Raw genomic sequence first — 14310 nt, 5'->3', positions numbered from 1 at the left:
AGGAAATTAAATATACCTACAAACGAGGCATAATAATGCAATATGTACATATAGCTAGCCTAAATAGCATGTTAGCATCAATTAGCTTGCAGTCATGCAGTGACCCTATATGCCTGATTAGCACTCAATGACATCAACAAAGCTCATCTTTGTGTGTTCACGCACAGCATAAAACATTTGGTGGACAAAATGAGACAAAGAAGGAGTGGCATGGAACACGTCCTTCTGTGGTAGCGTCGGAGAAAGTTATACATGTAAACAAACTGTTGAGTCACAGTCTACACGACGGTGAGTTCAAGGGCCGTTGAAATTAGTAGGACAAAACGGTGCCCGCCAAATACTTTCATCAGTGAGGCATGAACACAAACAGTGGGCTTTCTAACAATTAGGAAGGTTTGTGTGGTGTTTGTCCTCCTACAGAAACCATATGACAACAAAAAACATATTTTTCACCCCATTTTTTTCCATTTCCATTAGGGGTGTCCGATAATATCGGCCTGCCGATATTATCGGCCGATAAATGCGTTAAAATGTAATATCGGAAATTATCGGTATCGTTTTTTTTATTATCGGTATCGTTTTTTTTTTTTTTTAATTAAATCAACATAAAAAACACAAGATACACTTACAATTAATGCACCAACCCAAAAAACCTCCCTTCTCATTCACACAAAAGTGTTGTTTCTTTCTGTTATTAATATTCTGGTTCCTACATTATATATCAATATATATCAATAAAGTCTGCAAGGGATACAGTCCGTAAGCACACACGATTGTGCGTGCTGCTGCTCCACTAATAGTACTAACCTTTAGCAGTTAATGTTACTCATTTTCATTAATTACTAGTTTCTATGTAACTGTTTTTATATTGTTTTACTTTCTTTTTTATTCAAGAAAATGTTTTTAATTTATTTATCTTATTTTATTTTATAATTTTTTTTTAAAAGTACCTTATCTTCACCATACCTGGTTGTCCAAATTAGACATAATAATGTGTTAATTCCACGACTATATATCGGTTGATATCGGTATCGGTAATTAAAGAGTTGGACAATATCGGAATATCGGATATCGGCAAAAAGCCATTATCGGACATCCCTAATTTCCATACATTTTCGAAAAAACCTCCATAGAGCCACCAGGGCGCTGCTAAAGAGCCGCATGTGGCTCTAGAGCCGCGGGTTGCTGACCCCCGTCCCAGACTAACCCACAAGGCAGCGGGGCAGTGGTCGGGTGATGCCAGGGCGTATCCACAACGTGGGCCTGCGCATCACGCCTCTGGGGGACCACTGCAGCTCCGAGATCCCCTTTCAAGCCCTACAGGGCGGCGACGTTGGGTTTAGTGTGGGGTGGGAAGCCCCCCATTAGGAGTCTTGTTTATGGGGCCCCTTAATTTGGTGCTACGCCCACCTGGAGGCAAATAAAGATTCTAAAAAGGACTCCCCGTGCTTTCATTTGATATCACCTTCGCAGAGGGGGTCGACATCATTAATGACATAAAAGAAGTGCAGAAGCATTTGATAAAAGTAGGATGCTGAGGGGTACCGCTGAACAGGATGGAGTTCCACCCATCCCCGACCTCAGAAAATGCCCTCCAGTGTTGCATTTTACTCCTTTTTAGTGGCAGAGTGCCGGGTGACCCGCCTGTGATCTCCTCCATAATTAACATATGCTTGTTAGTCAAGGTTGGTTGGAGGCTCTGCGACCCACACTAACACACACACACACACACACACACACACACACACACACACACACACACACACACACACACACACACACACACACACACACACACACACACACACACACACACACACACACACACACTAACACACACACACACACACACGCAACCCAACTCCGCATCTCGCATGAGAGTTATATAACTCTAAGAACGGCAACGCTCGACCTGCCTAGTCTGAAGTAATCCCGGCTAATGTCTTAAATCTTCCTTTTTGTCCGGACACAAATAACACTTATCACACACACAGCTTTGGATGGAGCTGTTCAAATTTGCTCTACAAATGAGTCCGGGGCCGCTTTAATGGGGTCATGAATATGAAGTGCAGAACGCCGCCCGTGTCGTATTTGTCCAATCTCTCCCAACCTCATTTGGACATAATGAAGACGAGGACGGAGCCACTTGTGATTATTCCCTCTCTTCCCCGGGGTTGTTGACCTCTCTTTCAGAAGATAAATACAAAACCCCCTTCCAGGAAGGAGGATGATTGTGTTTCTATGGGAAACATCTAGAACGGGGCGTGTCCAAACTTTATCCATAAATAAAAATTGAAGGATGCATTTTGTACATTTAAAGGCCTACTGAAATGAATTTTTTAAATTTAAACGTGGATAGCAGATCCATTCTATGTGTCATACTTGATCATTTCGCGATATTGCCATATTTTTGCTGAAAGGATTTAGTAGAGAACATCGACGATAAAGTTCGCAACTTTTGGTCGCTGATAAAAAAAAAGCCTTGCCTATACCGGAAGTAGCGTGACGTCACAGGAGGAAGGACTCCTCACATTTCCCCATTGTTTACAATGCAGCGAGAGAGATTCGGACCGAGAAAGCGACGATTACCCCATTCATTTGAGCGAGGATGAAAGATTCGTGGATGAGGAAAGTAAGAGTGACGGACTAGAGAGGCAGTGCAGGACGTATCTTTTTTCGCTCTGACCGTAACTTAGGTACAAGGGTTCATTGGATTCCACACTCTCTCCTTTTTCTATTGTGGATCACGGATTTGTATTTTAAACCACCTCGGATTCTATATCCTCTTGAAAATGAGAGTCGAGAACGCGAAATGGACATTCACAGTGACTTTTATCTCCATGGCAATACATCGGCGAAGCTCTTTAGCTACGGAGCTAACGTGATAGCATCGGGTTTAAATGCAGATAGAAACAAAAGAAATAAACCCCTGACTGGAAGGATAGACAGAAAATCAACAATACTATTAAACCATGGACATGTAAATACACAGTTAATAATTTCCAGCTTGGCGAAGCTTAACAATGCTGTTGCTAACGACGCCATTGAAGCTAACTTAGCTACGGGACGGCCGCGGCGGCGGGCGTTGTAGCCTTCGACGACACCCCGGCCGCCATCAGAGTCGGCAAGAAACATATATTTCCCCAATGTTACGTACGTGACATGCACATAGCGACACGCACGTACGGGCAAGCGATCAAATGTTTGGAAGCCAAAGCTGCACTCACGGTAGCGCGTCTGCTATCCATCTCAAAGTCCTGGTTGTGTTGCTGTAGTTCGCCGCTAATACACGATCGCACCTACAGCTTTCTTCTTTGCAGTCTCCATTGTTCATTAAACAAATTGCAAAAGATTCACCAACACAGATGTCCAGAATACTGTGGAATTTTGGGAAGAAAACAGAGCTTTTTTGTATTGGATTCAATGGGTCCGAATACTTCTGTTTCAACCATTGACGTCACGCGCATACGTCATCATATCTAGACGTTTTCAACCGGAAGTGTGGCGGGAAATTTTAAATTGCACTTTATAAGCTAACCCGGCCGTATTGGCATGTGTTGCAATGTTAAGATTTCATCATTGATGTGTAAACTATCAGACTGCGTGGTCGGTAGTAGTGGCTTTCAGTAGGCCTTTAAGATGCTAAAACCAATGCAATATAGGTCGATCAACGTAGGCTATAACGGTGCACTGCAAAAAGTCAGTGTTCAAAAACAAGAAAAAAAAATACAAAAATGACTATTTTTGGTACTTGACGCATTCTAACCATTAGCATGCTCACATTAGCATTTAAGTTCGGTTTGCATACATCAGCATTCCACGCAATTTCTCCCAAAATTGCATGGTCCAGTTGTTTTGCGTATATGTTCCTATTTTGTCTTTAGAATGTAAAATAAAAACAAGCTTGGGGCCGGAAATGGCCCCCGGATCTGAAAGCTTTCTTTTTAGTTCATTGTTTTTTTTTTTTTGTGCCAAACCCGATGTGATTATTGACGCAAACTCACAGATAAAATTAATAATGTCCTTATTAGGGCTGTCAAAAAAATTAAAATATTTCATCGCGATTCATTGCATTTTGTCCATAGTTTACTCAAAATGAATCGTAATTAATCGCAGATAGATGGCATTTTTAAAAATCTCGAATGAGTATACCGTAGATTATTTTTCAAGTTTTTAATACTATCAACATGGCACTGGACAATTTGTTTGTGTCAGGTTCAAACATCGATGACATCTATTAAACAAGACAAGAAGCAAGGAAATAAACAGAGACAGAATACAATTTGGCTCAATTTGAGGAGAAACGTCTGGTCTGTACTCTTGCACAGTTTCCAGCACGCTCTGATGAAAAAAAAGGTTCACGTTTCCTCTTTTATTTGGGTATTCCCTGTTTACACAACAACAGCTGTTTCTAAAGGAATGGGGGGTATGTTTTGGCTCTTGTTTTTGGTCACATTAACACAAAAGAAAAAGATGCCTCGGGCGTGGGCTGGTCCTGGATCGAGCTTGGGCAGGTCTTGGATGACAATATATAACCCCTCCCGTCTCCTCCCACCGTACACAGCGGAATTTTCCAAACCTTTGGCTTGGTGCAACAAAGACAGCTTTCATCTGTTCACTGGGAACTCTGAGAACGGAAAGTTTTTTGATAATTTACTTACAATTTTTCTGACATTTTGCTTTCTGCAAATGTTGTGTAGAACCGGCGGGAATTTGTCGGTGCCAAGAAAGTACTGGATTCAGTACCCATCATATCATCCCTAGTCTCAATATCTTAGTTATATACAGATTTTAAAAAAATACAAAAAATTGAACTAAAAGTTATTATGCAGGTCATGGCATGTATATAAAACTTTGTTGGAGGTTTTTAGATGTTTTTTTTTGAATTATCGGTTATCCCCGAGACGCTAAAAAGAGAAAAGTTGATGACGAATGGCGTGTTTCCAACAAGACATGGACTGTCAAGTATTTCTTTACAGAAATTGAAGGTAAAGCCGTGTGCTTAATTGGTGGTACACAGGTTGCTGTGTTTAAAGAATATCATTTGAATCGCCACTACACGACGAAGCACGAGGAAAAATACCGTAGTCTGTCTGAAGAATGCGCGCGCAAGGGAGGCTAATGCGTTGATTGTAAAACTGACATTTTGCCAAATATCACACCCCCAGAAATGCAGCCATCAGGACAAGTTTCGTCATTTCTCACAAAATCGCCAGAAATAGTAAGGCGTTTTCTGACGGAGAGTTTATTAAGGAGTGCTTATTGGACTCTGTTGCGCTGAAATGCCCGGAGAAGAGGGGTGCATTTGAAAACGTGTCACTCTCCCGACGCACTGTAACGAGGCGGGTTGAGACCATCGCTGGAAACTTGGAGCTTCAGCTGAAGAACAGAACGGCCGACTTTCACTGTTTTTCGCTGGCTTTGGATGAGAGCTGCGATGTACGTGACACCGCCCAGCTGCTCATCTTCTTACGTGGGATAACTGCAGACTTTCAAATCACGGAGGAGCTGGCAGCCATGCAGTCAATTAAAGGCCTACTGAAACCCACTACTACCGACCACGCAGTCTGATAGTTTATATATCAATGATGAAATCTTAACATTGCAACACATGCCAATACGGCCGGGTTAGATTAGTAAAGTGCAATTTTAAATTTCCCGCGAAATATCCTGCTTAAAACGTCTCGGTATGATGACGTTTGCGCGTGACGTCACGGATTGTAGCGGACATTTTGGGACACCATTGTGGCCAGCTATTAAGTCGTCTGTTTTCATCGCAAAATTCCACAGTGTTCTGGACATCTGTGTTGGTGAATCTTTTGCAATTTGTTTAATGAACAATGAAGACAGCAAAGAAGAAAGCTGTAGGTGGGAAGCGGTGCATTAGCGGCCGGCTGCAGCAACACAAACACGTAGCCGGTGTTTCATTGTTTACATTCCCGAAATATGACAGTCAAGCTTTACCATTGGCCTGTGGAGAACTGGGACAACAGAGACTCTTACCAGGAGGACTTTGAGTTGGATACGCGCTACCGTGAGTACGCAGCTGCGGCTTCCAAACATTTGATCGCTTGCCCGTATGTGCGTGCCGCTATGTGCATGTCACGTACGTAACTTTGGGGAAATATATGTGCTGTATGAACTTTGCGGAGGTGAACGGTACTTTGGGCTGTGGGATTGAGTGTGTTGTGCGGGTGTTTGATTTGTATTGGCGGGTTATATGGACAGGAGGGGGGAGGTGTTTGTTATGCGGGATTCATTTGTGGCATATTAAATATAAGCCTGGTTGTGTTGTGGCTAATAGAGTATATATATGTCTTCTGTTTATTTACTGTTTTAGTCATTCCCAGCTGAATATCAGGTCCCACCCGCCTCTCACAGCATCTTCCCTATCTGAATCGCTTCCACTGCCCTCTAGTCCTTCACTCTTACTTTCCTCATCCACAAATCTTTCATCCTCGCTCAAATTAATGGGGTAATCGTCGCTTTCTCGGTCCGAATCGCTCTCGCTGCTGGTGGCCATGATTGTAAACAATGTGCAGATGTGAGGAGCTCCACAACCTGTGACGTCACGCTACTTCCGGTACAGGCAAGGCTTTTTTATCAGCGACCAAAAGTTGCAAACTTTATCGTCGATGTTCTCTACTAAATCCTTTCAGCAAAAATATGGCAATATCGCGAAATGATCAAGTATGACACATAGAATGGACCTGCTATCCCCGTTTGAATAAGAAAATCTCATTTCAGTAGGCCTTTAAAGAGACAACCACGGGTAATGACTTGTTCACAGAGGTAAATGCGTGTTTGGACATGTTAGGACTGAAATGGGACAAGCTGGCAGGTGTGACAACAGATGGTTGTCCAAATCTGACGGGGAAAAATGTTGGACTTTTAAAGAGGATGCAGGGTAAAGTGACAGAAATGGACATTTTTGCATTGTATTATACATTCAGTGTTACAAATAAAACCATCAAAAGCAATCTGCTTTTGCATAAAGTTAAGTTAGGTTAAATGAAATTATTATTATTATTTATCTTACGGTATATCAAAAATAATTTGAGCAAAATTGAATTGAAATATTGTCGGTGTGGCCCTCCAGCAGTGCTCAGGTTGCTCATGCGGCCCCCGGTAAAAAATTAATTGCCCACCCCTGATTCAGACCACACAAAAAGAGAAATGGCGTATGTGTTGTTTTCTTACATAAGGATGGTGGATGATGGGCACAATTCCACAACAAAGGTGCAATTCTCCTTGAGGGGAAATTGCGGCTGCGGTCGTCCACGATGCCGCAGTGACATGCGCAGCACATCTGTGTGCATGTTTGGGGGCCCTCCGCCCGCACGTGTGGAGGTGTCTTCCACAAGCGTGTTGCGTTTGCACTCGCGGCGTCTCGGTGACATCAAAGCGCTGTGCAAACTGAGCCCCTGGCAGCTCTTTAGAATCCCATCTCCCCTCGACGTTTCAAGCAGGCAGCGGAGAAAAGAGGCAAGCGAATAAAAGAGGGAGTTGTTCCAAAGACGAGCAAGACGTGTGTCGGGGAGAAAGGAGAGGAAGAGGGGTGAAAGGGCGAGTAAAAAGGTGTCCTCCTTTTTATCTCCTCTCCTTAGCAATGCAGACACCAAGGGTGAAGCAATTGTTTGTATAATGAGACAAAGCGGCGGGAGAGAAATTCTACCTTTTTCCGTCTTTCTCCCGACAGCAAAGGTTGCTCGGTGTGTTGTTAGCAAGTGTTTTGTGGGAAGGAATAAAGAAAAAGCTTATTGCCTGCATCTTTTTGGGTGGTGCGTGTGTAAAATGCACTTTATTCATATTTCTGAATGTTGTAATTGAAGTATTGAAGTATTGCGTTTGTGTGGTTTTTATCTCAAAGAGTTCTTTATTTTGATTTATTGTTTTACTCCTTCCGTAGTTTCCTGTAGATTCTGTAGCTCCTCCCCTTCCTCCTCACTTTGCGACTTGCAATGCCGAGGTGAGTCGTGTCCAAAATGCTGTCGTGTTTTGTCCTTTTCCTGTGAGAACGAGATATTTTTTTACTTTTTTAATCCATTGTTATGTTTAAAGCAGGAATGAAGTCCAGAGTCGGGACCCGGGGTGGACCGCTCGCCTGTGCATCGGTTGGGGACATCTCTGCACTGCTGACCCGTCTCCACTTGAGATGGTCTCCTGCTGGCCCCACTATGGACTGGACTCTCATGTTAGATCCACTATGGACTGGACTCTCACACTATTATGTTAGATCCACTATGGACTGGACTCTCACTATTATGTTAGATCTACTATGGACTGGACTCTCATGTTAGATCCACTATGGACTGGACTCTCACATTATTATGTTAGATCCACTATGGACTGGACTCTCACTATTATGTTAGATCCACTATGGACTGGACTTCCACTATTATGTTAGATCCACTATGGACTGGACTCTCACACTATTATGTTAGATCCACTATGGACTGGACTCTCACTATTATGTTAGATCCACTATGGACTGGACTCTCACTATTATGTTAGATCCACTATGGACTGGACTCTCACACTATTATGTTAGATCCACTATGGACTGGACTCTCTCACTATTATGTTAGATCCACTATGGACTGGACTCTCACTATTATGTTAGATCCACTATGGACTGGACTCTCACACTATTAGGTTAGATCCACTATGGACTGGACTCTCACACTATTATGTTAGATCCACTATGGACTGGACTCTCACTACTATGTTAGATCCACTATGGACTGGACTCTCACTATTATGTTAGATCCACTATGGACTGGACTCTCACACTATTATGTTAGATCCACTATGGACTGGACTCTCACACTATTATGTTAGATCCACTATGGACTGGACTCTCACACTATTATGTTAGATCCACTATGGACTGGACTCTCACACTATTATGTTAGATCCACTATGGACTGGACTCTCACACTATTATGTTAGATCCACTATGGACTGGACTCTCACTATTATGTAACATCCACTATGGACTGGACTTCCACTATTATGTTAGATCCACTATGGACTGGACTCTCACTATTATTTTAGATCCACTATAGACTGGACTCTCACACTATTATGTTAGATCCACTATGGACTGGACTCTCACACTATTATGTTAGATCCACTATGGACTGGACTATCACTATTATGTTAGATCCACTATGGACTGGACTCTCACACTATTATGTTAGATCCACTATGGACTGGACTCTCACACTGTTATGTTAGATCCACTATGGACTGGACTCTCACACTATTATGTTAGATCCACTATGGACTGGACTCTCACTATTATGTAACATCCACTATGGACTGGACTTCCACTATTATGTTAGATCCACTATGGACTGGACTCTCACTATTATGTTAGATCCACTATGGACTGGACTCTCACACTATTATGTTAGATCCACTATGGACTGGACTCTCACTATTATGTTAGATCCACTATGGACTGGACTCTCACTATTATGTTAGATCCACTATGGACTGGACTCTCACACTATTATGTTAGATCCACTATGGACTGGACTCTCTCACTATTATGTTAGATCCACTATGGACTGGACTCTCACTATTATGTTAGATCCACTATGGACTGGACTCTCACACTATTATGTTAGATCCACTATGGACTGGACTCTCACACTATTATGTTAGATCCACTATGGACTGGACTCTCACTACTATGTTAGATCCACTATGGACTGGACTCTCACTATTATGTTAGATCCACTATGGACTGGACTCTCACACTATTATGTTAGATCCACTATGGACTGGACTCTCACACTATTATGTTAGATCCACTATGGACTGGACTCTAACTACTATGTTAGATCCACTATGGACTGGACTCTCACTATTATGTTAGATCCACTATGGACTGGACTCTCACACTATTATGTTAGATCCACTATGGACTGGACTCTCACACTATTATGTTAGATCCACTATGGACTGGACTCTCACACTATTATGTTAGATCCACTATGGACTGGACTCTCACTATTATGTAACATCCACTATGGACTGGACTTCCACTATTATGTTAGATCCACTATGGACTGGACTCTCACTATTATGTTAGATCCACTATGGACTGGACTCTCACACTATTATGTTAGATCCACTATGGACTGGACTCTCACACTATTATGTTAGATCCACTATGGACTGGACTATCACTATTATGTTAGATCCACTATGGACTGGACTCTCACACTATTATGTTAGATCCACTATGGACTGGACTCTCACTATTATGTTAGATCCACTATGGACTGGACTCTCACACTATTATGTTAGATCCACTATGGACTGGACTCTCACTATTATGTTAGATCCACTATGGACTGGACTCTCACTATTATGTTAGATCCACTATGGACTGGACTCTCACACTATTATGTTAGATCCACTATGGACTGGACTCTCTCACTATTATGTTAGATCCACTATGGACTGGACTCTCACTATTATGTTAGATCCACTATGGACTGGACTCTCACACTATTAGGTTAGATCCACTATGGACTGGACTCTCACACTATTATGTTAGATCCACTATGGACTGGACTCTCACTACTATGTTAGATCCACTATGGACTGGACTCTCACTATTATGTTAGATCCACTATGGACTGGACTCTCACACTATTATGTTAGATCCACTATGGACTGGACTCTCACACTATTATGTTAGATCCACTATGGACTGGACTCTCACACTATTATGTTAGATCCACTATGGACTGGACTCTCACACTATTATGTTAGATCCACTATGGACTGGACTCTCACACTATTATGTTAGATCCACTATGGACTGGACTCTCACTATTATGTAACATCCACTATGGACTGGACTTCCACTATTATGTTAGATCCACTATGGACTGGACTCTCACTATTATTTTAGATCCACTATAGACTGGACTCTCACACTATTATGTTAGATCCACTATGGACTGGACTCTCACACTATTATGTTAGATCCACTATGGACTGGACTATCACTATTATGTTAGATCCACTATGGACTGGACTCTCACACTATTATGTTAGATCCACTATGGACTGGACTCTCACACTGTTATGTTAGATCCACTATGGACTGGACTCTCACACTATTATGTTAGATCCACTATGGACTGGACTCTCACTATTATGTAACATCCACTATGGACTGGACTTCCACTATTATGTTAGATCCACTATGGACTGGACTCTCACTATTATGTTAGATCCACTATGGACTGGACTCTCACACTATTATGTTAGATCCACTATGGACTGGACTCTCACTATTATGTTAGATCCACTATGGACTGGACTCTCACTATTATGTTAGATCCACTATGGACTGGACTCTCACACTATTATGTTAGATCCACTATGGACTGGACTCTCTCACTATTATGTTAGATCCACTATGGACTGGACTCTCACTATTATGTTAGATCCACTATGGACTGGACTCTCACACTATTATGTTAGATCCACTATGGACTGGACTCTCACACTATTATGTTAGATCCACTATGGACTGGACTCTCACTACTATGTTAGATCCACTATGGACTGGACTCTCACTATTATGTTAGATCCACTATGGACTGGACTCTCACACTATTATGTTAGATCCACTATGGACTGGACTCTCACACTATTATGTTAGATCCACTATGGACTGGACTCTAACTACTATGTTAGATCCACTATGGACTGGACTCTCACTATTATGTTAGATCCACTATGGACTGGACGGACTCTCACTATTATGTTAGATCCACTATGGACTGGACTCTCACTATTATGTTAGATCCACTATGGACTGGACTCTCACTATTATGTTAGATCTACTATGGACTGGACTCTCACTATTATGTTAGATCCACTATGGACTGGACTCTCACACTATTATGTTAGATCCACTATGGACTGGACTCTCACACTATTATGTTAGATCCACTATGGACTGGACTCTCACACTATTATGTTAGATCCACTATGGACTGGACTCTCACACTATTATGTTAGATGCACTATGGACTGGACTCTCACACTATTATGTTAGATCCACTATGGACTGGACTCTCACTATTATGTTAGATCCACTATGGACTGGACTCTCACTATTATGTTAGATCCACTATGGACTGGACTCTCACTATTATGTTAGATCTACTATGGACTGGACTCTCACTATTATGTTAGATCCACTATGGACTGGACTCTCACTATTATGTTAGATCCACTATGGACTGGACTCTCACTATTATGTTAGATCCACTATGGACTGGACTCTCACTATTATGTTAGATCTACTATGGATTGGACTTTCACAATATTATGCTAGACCCACTCGACGTCCATTGCATCGGGTCTCCCTTGGGGGTTGGGGGTCGCCCACATATGCGGTCCTCTCCAAGTTTTCTCATAGTCATTCACATCGACGTCCCACTGGGTTGTGAGTTTTTCCTTGCCCTTATGTGGGCTCTGTACCAACTCTTTGTTTTTTTCTTAAGGGCTCCTGCGTAAGGACTGGGTCGCATGTTTATGCGGAGGTCGTTCTTCTCCCAAGATGCAGACGGAAAACTCCGGACGAAGCGTGCAGGTAGGAAATGATCCATTCGCATAAATCTTGTAGGAAGAACAGGAAATAAACAAAAGTGTGCTGATAGCACGGGTAGCAAAGCTAAGGAAGAACCTAGCATGGAAGCTAGCATACAAACAGGAATCAATAATCAAAACTTTAGCCGTTGTTAGCTGTTGCGTGATGCAAACAAGGAAGCCAGACTGATTGTGGAGAGAAACGGGAATAAATAGCTCTCTGATTAGTGCCCGGGAGCAGGTGAGCGTCCCGAACACTAATCAGAGGCAGGTGAAACTAATCTGCAGTCATGGCAACTGAAACACAAACCCAGGGGTGCAGAAAACAGAACTGAGGTAGTCAAAACTAACAAAACAAAACATCATAACTAGGGATGCCGATAAATGCTTTTGATATCGGAAATTATGGGTAGCGGTTTCAAAATTATCAGTATCGGTGAAATTTATGAGTTTTTAAAACGCCACTGTGTACACGGACGTAGAATGAAGTACAGAGCGCCAATAAACCTTAAAGACATACTCCATAAGTAATCACAATAAAAATAAATAAATAAATTATACTCTGGGAAGTAAGTTATATATCATATGGTGAGATGAGTAAGATTATTTAGAAAAAAATGAACGGATGGATGGATGAAATGAATTCAGAATGTTTATCATGGTTCTTCTTCTCTGTACTTTGTAAACACTTTAAGTTAAAGGAAAAGGGGTAAGTAGGATTAACTAAGCTCTGCTTCTCCCTACTCCTTTTGGAACATAAATGATAAATGGGTTATACTTGTATAGCGCTTTTCTACCTTCAAGGTACTCAAAGCGCTTTGACACTATTTCCACATTCACACACCCATTCACACACACATTCACACACTGATGGCGGGAGCTGCCATGCAAGGCGCTAACCAGCAGCCATCAGGAGCAAGGGTGAAGTGTCTTGCCCAAGGACACAACAGACGTGACTAGGATGGTAGAAGGTGGGGATTGAACCCCAGTAACCAGCAACACTCCGATTGCTGGCACAGCCACTCTACCAACTTCGCCATACCGTCCCTGTTGAATAGAGAAACTAGGAAATTGTGACGCATCATGTTGTATGCATGCATGTTCCAAATAAACTCAAACTCAACTCAATCAATCAATCAATCAATCAATCAATGTTTATTTATATAGCCCTAAATCACAAGTGTCTCAAAGGGCTGCACAAGCCACAACGACATCCTCGGTACAGAGCCTACATAAGGGCAAGGAAAAACTCACAACCCAGTGGGATGTCAATGTGAATGACTATGGGAAACCTTGGAGAAGCCGCAGATGTGAATGACCCCCCCCCCCCCCCCTAGGGAAGACCGGATGCAATGGACGTCGAGTGGATCTAGCATAATATTGTGAAAGTCTAGTCCATAGTGGATCTAACATCATAGTGAGAGTCCAGTCCATAGTGGATCTAACATAATAGTGAGAGTCCAGTCCATAGTAGATCTAACATGATAGTGAGAGTCCAGTCCATAGTGGATCTAACATAATAGTGTGAGAGTCCAGTTCATAGTGGATCTAACATAATAGTGTGAGAGTCCAGTCCATAGTAGATCTAACATGATAGTGAGAGTCCAGTCCATAGTGGATCTAACATAATAGTGTGAAAGTCCAGTTCATAGTGGATCTAACATAATAGTGTAAGAGTCCAGT

This window comes from Entelurus aequoreus, linkage group LG02, assembly GCF_033978785.1.
Source record: "Entelurus aequoreus isolate RoL-2023_Sb linkage group LG02, RoL_Eaeq_v1.1, whole genome shotgun sequence".
NCBI classification, from domain to species: Eukaryota; Metazoa; Chordata; class Actinopteri; order Syngnathiformes; family Syngnathidae; genus Entelurus; species Entelurus aequoreus.
This window is presented reverse-complemented; position numbering follows the sequence as displayed.